This window comes from Leptonychotes weddellii, chromosome X (genome assembly GCF_054177405.1).
Source record: "Leptonychotes weddellii isolate Sample4059 chromosome X, ASM5417740v2, whole genome shotgun sequence".
In the NCBI taxonomy this organism is placed as follows: Eukaryota; Metazoa; Chordata; class Mammalia; order Carnivora; family Phocidae; genus Leptonychotes; species Leptonychotes weddellii.
Window position 1 is genome coordinate 3,483,137 of NC_138385.1, and position 11,929 is coordinate 3,495,065.

The 11,929-nt window shown below is 42.7% G+C and overlaps 1 protein-coding gene and 1 non-coding gene across 3 annotated transcripts in view; one reads left to right on the forward strand and one right to left on the reverse strand.

The window, feature by feature from the left end:
* Window positions 1-11,929, reverse strand: part of MTM1 (myotubularin 1) — a 96,488-nt gene that overhangs the window by 78,787 nt on the left and 5,772 nt on the right. The window contains exon 1 of one of the 2 annotated variants that reach the window (XM_081808123.1): window positions 6,846-6,864. The exons of the other annotated variant lie outside the window; for it this stretch is intronic. The gene's annotated coding sequence lies outside the window, so the exon portion shown is untranslated. Of the gene's footprint in view, window positions 1-6,845; window positions 6,865-11,929 lie in introns of those variants that run through there. 2 annotated transcript variants of the gene reach the window in all.
* On the forward strand, window positions 8,270-8,373 carry LOC115943003 (U6 spliceosomal RNA). Its single transcript, XR_004077590.1, has one exon. It is a non-coding gene; the product is annotated as a U6 spliceosomal RNA (small nuclear RNA).

Here is an 11,929-nt window from a genome sequence, read left to right on the forward strand (position 1 = left end):
TTGGACAAACTATACAGTTCCTGGTCCGTGAAATGCACATGATACTACCACAGCAGAGGGCAAGTCTCCTCCTCCTACGAGAGATGTCTGATGAACTCTAAGTCATTCCTCCAACTGGTGCTAATACACTTAGCTGGATTTTCCATAAAATACATGATGTCTAACACTGCCTAACCATCCTGCACACACACTTTCTAAGATGATCCACCTGATCTTGGCAAGGCTCTGAATAGCTTTAAAGTAGTTTGTCCTTAAAGCATGCCGACTTCCATGAAAAAAATAGAAAAACAGAACACTTGACTCCTCACCCAGGGACACTTTCCACGGGATCCCTAACATGAGGACCTCACCTCATTACCTTCTATTTTGGCTCAAGGATCTAGAAATATGCTAGAGGTTTCTCAGAGTAAATCTCTGTTTATCCCACAACAGTACCTGCCCCCACAACAGTACCTGCCTGTCAAGGCAAGTGGCTTATTGTTCAAATAGACACATGCCACACATACGCATCACAGCTCCTCAATCTGTCTCAGCCACATCAAATCTCAGGGCTAAAGGGGTTTCATTTTGATGATTCTTCTTTGGAAATTACAAAATGTTAAAAAGTATTTCATTTAGAAACTCACTCTTTGTTATCAGTTTGATATTTACTATTCATTTTATTTTTTAAAGATTTGAGAGAGAGAGAGCAATAGAGCATGAGCAGGGAGAAGGCAGGAAGAACAAGCAGCCTCCAGCACTGAGCCCGAAATGGTGCTAGATCTCACCACCCTGAGATCATGACCTGAGTCAAAATCAGGAGTCCGACACTTAACCACTTAACCGACTCAGCCACCCAGGCGCCCCTACTACTCATTTTAAGAACACAATACACTTACTTCTACTTCTTTAAATGCTGCAAAGACCTTTGGCTAAAAGCAATACAATTCAGATCCAGTGTAGAATGCTTTTTGAATCATTTTTTCCAGTGGTTAGTGGTGGATTTGAACTGATCCACTCTACTTGGTTCCCCTCATGACAAATGGCACATCTTCAAGACAGCTGATTGGCTTCAGCAGCATGAGCGGTGGCCATGGAACAAGGTAACTTTCAAAATGCTTCCTGAATTGAAATGGTATGCTATACAAACTCTTAGAAAAATCAACTACCATCAGGTTCACTTTTTTTAATGTAAAAAGGCTACCTAGTAATATCACATACACTTAAACAAATCATTGAATCCACCAGTGGATTTTGTAACTGTCAAATACCTGCCAGTAAACAAAGTTTTAAAATAGGAACAAGATCAAGTTCCCCATCCACCTGCCAATTTCAAAACTCATGAACCCAGCTAATGTACTCCATGATAAAACTGCATTTTGTTGAACTATTTTTCCCTGTGAGAAACTACTGCAAAAAGTCCACTTTAAATTTGTAAGTGAAAAGTACCTTCTTAAGCAAAAGTTAAGACCGTAATTGTCGAAGGTAAAAGTAAACATATGGAAACAGTCACAACTACAGTAATAATGAAGGTGCCCGTCCAGAGCATCTCCTTACTCTCCAAGGACTTTCTCAGACTGGCTGGCGTTCCTGACAAAGATTCCTCCAACTAGAATCAGTGGTGAAGAGGGAGGGATGGAAAGAACTAAAGAGCAGATGTGCAGTTTCCAGAAAAATAGGGAGAGGATGAAAGGCCGGAGATGATAACCTTCCACTCAGACCAATTCCTCCAGGCACTTTCACTGGAGGTGGCGCAGGAGCCTTGTTGGCCCTGGGTCCTTATTTCCCTGCTTCAAGATACAGGAAGCTTTACCTGACTTCCCCATGGGCACGCGTGCGTGCACACGCGTGCGCGCACACACACACCTTGCTTCTCCGTACATTGTACAGATTTCTAATATTTCACTTCTCAGGCTGTACTGTACTTATCCATTGACACTTTGTGCTGTTCGATCTGCGCTTCCTAAGGGCCAGGGCTATTTCACCTTGTGGCTCCAGCACGCAACAGCCTGGGCACTCAGTCTATGAATCAATGAATATAGTATTACCTTCACAAACTTTCATTACTTTGGAGACATTAGTCTTCAGCTATTAAAGGTACCCCACCCTCCCTCCTTAGGGCTGATTTTTGTGTTTATCACTCCTTTGCATATCTGTGTCATTTTTCATAAATATAAATATCCCTAAGTGATGTTGCTTTCGTGTGGTTTTGGCCTTTTATACATAAATGGAATCACGCCATATTCTTCTGCCCGTTGTTTTGCTCACACAGCATGGTTGGGAGAGCCATATACGTAGACGTGCGGAGCTGTGTTCCACACATTTTCACTGCTGCATAGAAGTCTGTTGTTCCACACCACGGCTTCCGAACTGGTTCCAGGTTTTGCTATTACAAACTGTTCTGCTACAAACATAAATGTCTCCCACTTCTGGCACAGTTGTAGGAGAACTGCAATGGTATTTTTGTGTCAGATTTCCCAATACCTTTGTCTGATTTGCTGTAAATATATTTTTTAATTATATGGAGAAGATGGATAATGGATGAAAATATAGGCAAACCAACCACTGGAGATGAAATCTCAGGGTTATCAACACTCTAATTCAAGCAGCAAGGGGGAAAAAGGCAAAATAATGGATGGCAATCTCTGAGTTTCCTGAGGCTACTCTAACAAAGTACCACAAACCAGAGAGCTTACAAGAGAAATTTCTTCTCTCAAGTTCCAGAGGCTAGGAGTCTGAAATCAAGGTATCGTATCTGCCGGGCTATGCTCCTCTGAAGGCACTCAAGGAGGATCCTTCCTTGCTTCTTCCGAGCTTCTGGTGGTGGCCGGAAGTCCCTGGCATTCCTTGGCCTGTAGCTGCATCACTCCAATCTCTGTCACACAGAGTTGTCCCCATATGTCTGTGTCTTCACATGGTCTTCTTCTCTCTTATAAGGACGTTGGTCATATTGGATTAAGGGCCCACCCGACTCCAGTATGATCTCAACTAGTTATATCTACAATGACCCTATTTCAAAGTAAGGTCCCACTATGAGGTGCTGGGGGCTAGGCCTAGCAACATATCTTTTTGGGGAATGCAATCCAACGCATAACAGGCAAGAGATTAGCTGCAGAAATTAACAATCTACAGAATGGTCATGTCAACATATGGTTACATTCAGAATAATTTAGTCTGTCAAACCGTCTATAAGGATTCACTAAATACCTATTAAATTAACCAGCACTAAAATATTAATATAGCTTCTGAGAAGAAATAATGAAATGACACCAGGCTAACTATTTCTGAGGCACTTCTTGCTCAGCATATGTAATTATTTCCAAAGAGGTCCAAAATCAGTTAATAAATATATACTGGGCAACTACTCTGGACCACAGTAGGAAGTTCTAAAAAAAAAACTGAGATCTATCTTCAAGGAGCTAGCAACTGAGTTGGGGAGATGAATAAATATAAGTGAAACAGCAATGAAGATAATGAATAGATAGAAATTAAATAGTAATAAAGCCAAACATACAGGTTAAAAATCAAAATAGAACATCTGCTCGTGGATAATGATCATGGCTTTCATTTACTGACCCCTTACTATGTGCCAGGCATTGTTCTAAGCATAGATGAACTCATTCGATCCCCCCACCCAACAACCTTATAACCCTACTATTACTATCTTCATATCAAAACACACAACCCCAGGGAATAGGAAGGTTAAAGAATGTGTCCGCTAAGAACTGTCAAAGCTAGAATTCAAACCCAGTCAGTCTGACCCTCTTGCCCACTAACAGATATTTGTGGCTCTGGTTCTCTGGTAGACAGTCAAATGAGGAATGCTTCATGCTTTCACAGCTGAATACAAAAGGTTTTTTTGGGAATGCCATCTCTACGTGATAAAATTGGATGGTCACAAACAGGAACTCTAGCCTCCATTTAACAGACGAGTAAACAAATAGGGCCTCTTCTCCCCACATCCATGTTTCGGAGGCAGTGAACCAGTACCTTCTTTCTTGTTTGCCCACCGCGATATTACTTTGTATCATGGAAGAGTGTTTTCCAAGTATATCAAAAAGATGGAAAAATTTCATTATTAGTGGACAAAAATCAAATACAGACCCCATGAGGTACAACTGTGATGTAAGGGGGCCTTTGTTAAAATGCCTAGCAGAGCATATGGAGCCGGGGTTCTTCAAAGCAGGCCCTTTTGGTCATGTGCACTTATTCCAGTAACACCGCTACTATTCAAAGTATTTTTTAAAAGATTTTATTTATTTATTTGAGAGAGCACACACGAGAGAGCATGAGTGGGGGGGAGGACAGAGGGAGAGGGAGAAGCAGGCTCCCTGCCGAGCGGGGGCGCCGATGTGGGACTCGACGCAGGACTGGATCCCAGGACCCCGAGATCATGACCTGAGCCAAAGGCAGACGCTTAACCGGCTGAGCCACCCAGGCGCCCCATCACCATTCAAAGTATTCTTCCAGTTCTTCTCTTGAAACTGCCTTTAGAGTTTAGAGCTACATAAGACATCATCTCATGAATTTTATCACATCTCAGTTTTTCAATGAAAAATAATGCTTCCCACTGCATGGGTGCCCACTCTATTTAACAGAGGAGTCTCATTTCGGCCTGAAGCCAAATGCCCAGTCCTCACCCAAAGATTTGACACCACTGAGGATATTTTTTAAAAGGTGCCTGAAGGCAATTCCAAAGAGTTCCAGAAACGGGCTGGATAGTTTTATAGAGTTTCCTGTCCCTTCTCTACATGGGCCAGAAGGAAAAAGCAGCAGGTGAGGTTTTTGAATGTGGCCAACTGCTGCAAACGCTGGGCATGATACATCTTTATTAGTCCTAATTTACAAGAGCAGGTTGACCTTGAAGGTTAGCAGAAATCAGCAACAGGACTACCTAGCCTGCTGAATAAGCAATTTGCCATAATAGTTAAGAGAAGTGTGCAAAGGGATCTCTAAAGATTGGCTTCATTAGATGCCTTGGAGATTCAGAAAGAGAACGACATGCAGTGACCCAGAGTAGGGCAATCAGTCATAAATACAGTGGTCAATCACCCAAGCCATACAAGAAGGTGAAGGACCGAACACATGAACACACACACACACACACACACACACACTTCTGAAGCTTGGCACTATTAGCAGGGAGAAGGTTTTCATAGATGTGAGAAAATAATCTAAGGAAAAAGGCAGAAATAAAAAAGGCAAGGAGATGAAGAGGAACCAAACCGGGTGTCAGAAGATGAAGAATTGCCAGTACCATAACAATGACATATACGCATCTGACAGAGAATTTCCACGGCTTTTGAAGGAGCAATATATGCTGCTCCATAGAAGAATAGAAAAAAAAATTCCCATGCTCCAGATGGAAATTCTGTTAGCAACAGGAGGAAAAGCTGGATAGTGGTGGTTGGTAAGGGATAGTAATGTGGTGATTATGTCAAGTCGACAAGGCTATTCATGATGTATACTATCTTCCTAAAGATTGTATCTGAGACATGGCTTATACAAACATAATTCAACATCTAATCATGATTTAAAAAAAAAAAACCCTCAGCAAACTAGGAATAGTCAAGAGCACCTATGAAAAACCTATAGCTAATATCATACTTAATGATGAAAGATGGAATGCTTTCCCACAAAGTGTGGGAACAAGGCAAGGGTGGTTGCTCTTATTGCTTGCATTCCATAGCTCTTAGAGATCCTAGCAAGTTTAATAAGGTAGAAGAAATGAAAGTCGTAACATATTGGACGTAAAATTGTATTCGCAGACAACATGGTCATGTATGCAAAAAATCCCAAGAATACTGTAGAAGAACTACCAGAACCAGTAAGTAAATTTAGGAAGGTTGCAGATATGCAGGTCAACATAAAAACCCATGATATTTGTATTGCTAGCAATGAACAAACGGACATGAAAGTGTAAAAAAAATCACCTGCATAATATAAAAAAATGAAATCTTTAGGGATACATTTAACAAAATGTATACAAGAACCATGCATGGAAAACTATAAAACACTGCTGAGAGAAATTAAAGAAGACCTAAGTACATGGAAATACATATCCCGCTCAAGGATCAGAAGACTCAACATTGGTATGATGTCAATATTGATCTAGAGATTCGATGCCATCCCTGTGAAATCCCAATGGGCTTTGTTGCAGAAATTGACAAGACAATTCTGAAATTTATATGGAAAGGCAAAGGACCAAGAAGAGCCAAAACAACCTTGAAGGGGAAAAAAAAAAGTTGGAGTACTTTCACTATCCAATTTCCAGACTTACTAAAAATGCCTCAGTAATCAAGACTGTGTGATACTGGCAGGACTAGTTAGCCTGCCCAGCAGGCAGCTTGCCATAATAAAAAACTGTCCAAAGGAATTGCCAAAGACTGGCTTCAGGATGAGACCCATCTTTTGGAGGTCCTAGCAACAGCCAACTGATTTCCAAAAAAAGGTACCAAGGTAATTCAGTGGGAAAAGGATAGTCTTTTCCACCAATGATGCTGGAGCAATTTGATATCCATATAAAAAATAAGTGAATATTGACCCTTACTTCATACAATATACAAAATCAAGTTGAAATGAAGCATCGAAGTACTAGTTTTAGGGGCACCTGGGTGGCTCAGCCGGTTAAGCATCTGACTCTTGATTTTGGCTCAGGTCATGATCTCAGGGTTGTGAGATGGAGACCCATGTCAGACTCCACACTCAACCTGCAGTCTACTTGGGATTCTCTCCCTCCATCTCCCTCTGCCCCTCCCCCTCCACTGCTTGCACGCGCTCGCTCTCTCTCAAATAAATAAATCTTTTTTAAAAAGTATTAGTTTTATATTACTGCATAACAAACTTAGTAGCTGTAAACAACATACATTAATCATCGTGCAGTTTCTGTGGGTCATGGGTCAGGAGTTGGCACAGCTTAGCTGAATCCTCTCCTCGAGGTCTCACAAGGCTGTAAACTCAAGGGAAGGGGATTATACAGGGTATGAACCTGTAGGGGGGGGAAGACATAAGAGATCTAAACATAAATAAGTACTAAAACTACAAAAGTCCTAGAGGGAGACACAAGGGAAAATCTTTATGAACTTAGGTTAGGCAAAGATTTCTTAGAACACAAAAAGCATAAACCTGAAGAGGAAAAAAATGATAAACATGACATCATCAAAATTAAAAACCTTGCTCTTTTTCAAAGGCACAATTAAGAAAGTGAAAGGGTAAGCTGTAGTCTGAGAGAAAGTATTTGCCAATCATAGATCTCATAAAGGTGTTATAATCAAAATATATAAAGAACTCTTAAAATTTAATAAGACAGGCAATCCAATAAGAAACAGGCAAAAGATTTGAACAAACACTTCACCAAAGATGTACAAATGGCTAATGAGCCCATGAAGACATACTCATCGCCCATCATTAGTCATTGGGAACGTGCAAATTAAAATCACAGTGAGCTACCATTACCCACCCACTAGAATGGCTACAATTTAACCAGACAGACAATAACAAGAGTTGAGGATATGGGCCCAAGCAGAACTCTCATACTTTACTTTGCAAATTGGCACAAGCGCTTTAGAAAATAGTTTGACGGTTTCTTGTAAAGTTAAACATACAGTAAGCATACCGCCCGGCGATGCCCCACCTAAGTATTTACACAAATGAAAACACAAGTCCACACAAAGACTCGTAAGCAAATGTTCATAGCAGCTTTATTCACCATGGCCAAAAACTCAGTCAACTCAAATGTTCATCAACTAGTGAATAAACAAATAACTGTGGAACACTGCTCAACAACAGAAAGTCACCAACTGTGGATCTGTGAGTCAACATGGATGAATTTGAAAAGCATTATGCTAAGTGAAAGAAGCCAACCACAAAACACTATATAAACCTACCCTCAACACATCCCAAAGACCTGCTGGTATTCAGACCACAGTCCGTAACCATAATGCAGTGAAGTTAGAAATCAGTTCTAAAAATACCTAGAAAATGTATTTGTAAATTTAAAAATATACTTCTAAACCCATAGGTGAATGAAATAATCACAACAGAAATGAGGCTATCCTAGAACTAAATAATAATAATTCTAATGTTTTGAAACATCCAAACCACAAAATAAATTCAAAGAGAGGAGAAAATGAAGAGTGATTTCCAGGATATATTTTAAGTGGAAAAAAAAAAAGAGACTGAATAGTGTATGTAATATGCTTTTTTGGTGTAAGGGGGGAAATGCAAATGTGTGTGTGTGTGTGTGTGTGTGTGCGTGTGCGCGCGCACTCACGACAGAAGAAACAGAAGAGTGCTCGCTTCGGCAGCACATATACTAAAATTGGAATGATACAGAGATTAGCACTGCCCCTGCTCAAGGATGACACACAAATTTGTGAAGCGTTCTATATTAAAAAAAAAAAAAAGAAGAAGAAACAGAAGGATAAACTAAAACCTAATAATGTTGATTACCTGGGACGGGGTGGGGGAAACAGAATGCCTGGCAAGAGGCAGAGATGGAAGTAAGGCTTCTTGGTAAAACACCCTGATGTAAATTTGACTTTAAAATTATATAAAGGGGCTCCTGGGTGGCTCAGTCGGTTAAGCATCTGCCTTTGCCTTTGGCTCAGGTCGTGATCCCGGGGTCCTGGGATGGAGCCCCGAATTGGGCTCCCTGCTCAGCAGGGAGTCTGCTTCTCCCTCTCCCTCTGCCCCTGCTCCCCCTGCTTGTGCTCGCTCTGTCAAATAAATAAATAAAATCTTCAAAAAAAATAAAAATAAAATTATGTAAAATTTTTACTCATTAAAAATCAAAAAGAAACTGGAGAATATAATTATGTTCATTCATTTCCACATACTGACAAACATACTGCATAACCACAACTGACAAACCTCTGGTAAGACTAAGAAAAAAAAAAAAGGTACAAACAATATTAAGATTTAAGAATGAAAAGACAGGGGCGCCTGGGTGGCTCAGTCAGTTAAGCGGCTGCCTTCGGCTCAGGTCATGATCCCAGGGTCCTGGGATCGAGCCCCGCATTGGACTCCCTGCTCGGTGGAGAGCCTGCTTCTCCCTCCCCCTCTGTCTGTCGCTCTGCCTACTTATGCTCTCTCTCTCTCTCTGTTAAATAAATAAAAATCTTAGAAAAAAAAAAAAAGAATGAAAAGACAGGGGCGCCTGGGTGGCACAGTCGGTTAAGCATCCGACTCTTGGTTTCGGCTTGGGTCCCGACCTCGGGGTCATGGGATTGAGCCCTGCGTCTGGCTCAGCACCAAGTCGGCCTGGGAATCTCTCTCCCTCTGCCCCTCCCGCTCCTTCTCTCTCTCTCTCAAATAAATAAATCTTAAAAAAATTAAAAAAATGAAAAGACAGACATAACCACAGATAATGGCAGATATTAACTGGTAGTTTAACATCTTCCCACACCAAATACACCAGGCCCAGGTGGCTCTGGGGGCAAGTCCTACCAAACATTCAAGAATTCAGGTAATTCCAATCTTACAGGAACTTCCAGATACCAGAAAAAGGGAATGCTCTCACTCACTTTACAAGGCTAGCAAACTGACACTAGGCAAAGATAGTAGAGGAAAGCCAAATCTCACTCTCAAATACAGATGTAAAAATCCTGAAGAAAATACTACCAATCAAGTCCAGCAGTAAGAAACATGCTGGTTTCACCCCAGCAGGCAAACCGGGTTAATGCTACAATGTTGTATTAGAAAATCCCTTAAAATACCCCATCAGCTTAACAGGTGCCAAGGGGGAAAAAAACAGAGCTCCGTAAAGGCAGAAAAGGAGTTTGGTATCATTCAACATCCACTTAGGCCAAAACAAACATGCACTAGAACTGTGCCTACACAAAACCTAAAGTAAACCTAATACTTCGTGGTGTAATACGGAAAACATGGTGCTTTCTCAAGTACAACTCCTGGGCCCCACCCCGCACCCCCTGAATCAGAAACTCCAGGCTTGCCGCCAGGGAACTTGTCTTTTGGGAAACGCCCTCAGGTGATCCCGAGGCGGCCGGCTACCCAAAGTCAAAGCGCCAGTGACAGAGCCTGGGAGCTCGCCGCAACTGAAGCCGGCTCTCCCGCCCGGCAGACCCACTGAGTCGGAATCTGGACCCGAAGTGCGGGTTGTTCTCGGCTTACCCAGGTTGGAGACACGCTCCTATAGCAGCTGTTCTCGAGCTGAGCGGCAGGCGGAGCACTGCACAAAATGCACACCTTTGATCTCCCCCAAGATTAAGTACATCTGAACGTCAGTGGGTGGGGCCTGGGCAGCAGGTCTTTAAAGCTCCCAGGTGATTCTAATGAGAGCCAGCGTGGCAAACCACTGATCTGCAGTATTCCAGCACATGGAAACTTCTATTTAGGGACTCCGCACCCTCTTGGGTGAGCCAGAGAGGAAGGGTGTAATCCTCGAGTTCTTTGCAGATACCGGTACCCAAGAAAAAAGCCTGCATTTCACATATATACCACTGGCGAATTCTTCAAACTGCTTACCAAACTGGAGCAGAGGGAAGAATGGTCTTCAGTAAAGTGGGGATGTTGTGAGGATTCAAATGGGATGTGCATAATCCCAACGGGCAAAGGGTTTGCCACAGGTTACACGGATCGTTAATGCAAGTTATTACTGAGGCGACCCCGGCTCTAACTGCTCTTCAGGCACTGACAGCAAATCTGATGACATCATCAGCAAATCAAGGCCAGGATGTATCTCTCAAAGCTGCGCCGTCCAACACGGGGGCCACTAGTCCACGTAGCCCCTGCACACTTGAAATACGGCTAGTCCCACTTGAGGGGTGCTGTAAATGTAAAGTATGTGCCAGATGTTCACAACTTCATACAAAAAAAGGGGAGGGGAGACCACTCACTAATCATTACACTGATTGCATGTTGAAATAATATTTTGGATCTACTAGGTTAAATATATTATAAAAATCAACTTCATCTGTTTCTCTTTCAATGCGGCTACTAGGAACATGGGTTACACATGTGGCTCGAATTATCTTTCTAATGGACCACAGGGTCTCAAAGGATCATGGGGAAGCCAGGATGTGAACTATTACTTAAACCAGCCTTTTCAAACTTTAATGTACATACAGATCACCTAGGGGTGTCATTAAAATGCAGATTCTTGGCTGGGTAGATCTGAGGGGCCTCAAATTCTGCATTTCTCCTAAGCTCCCAGGAGCCGAGGAAGGGCAGGAGCATCTGGACAATTAGCAACAAGGAAAAACTGTTTTGTGGCACAGAGGTGATGGGGACCTCTGGAGAAATGATCATGTCATGTCAGAGCTGGTAACAGTAAAGAAAGGAAATGGCCAGCAGGGTTGCACTCAGCCTCAACTTTAAAAACTCAGCTGTTCGGCCTCACAGCAAGAACTACAAAGAGGTGAGGGCCAGCTCCAATTGCCCTCCATCTAGGGACTCCCTTTCTCAGATGTGGAAGTATCAATGTGGGCAAGGAACACATCAGGACCAGAAAGCTCAAAACGGAATGTCCACTGAGCTTTCGCATATCCTGCCCGCCACATAACTAGTGTCAAGGGCAGTGGTCTCCTTGGGTCTCCCTGAAACCAAGTGCGGATCTTCCTTGTCACTGTGACCCACTCAGTACTACTGACAAGCATGGCTGGGGGTCACTGTCCCGCAGGTGCATTTCTTCTTTTAGCAAAACAGCTCAGGTCAATTCCAGGACTGCTGGAACGAACCCTGACAGCACAGTCCCTGTTCTCCTGAGTCCCCACCTAAGTCATCTCGGGGCCGAAAAGGAACTTAAGGCTCAGACGAGGGCATTTCAAGCACCACCATCTGATGCCACGAATCCCCTTTATGGCCACCTCGGCCTCAAGAGCTCCCTGAAGGGGAAAGCATGGTGCCGTGACGTAGCAGCCCGTTCCGTTTTAAGAGGCTCTGGGAAGGGCGCCTGGGTGGCTCAGTTGGTTAAGCGACTGCCTTCGGCTCA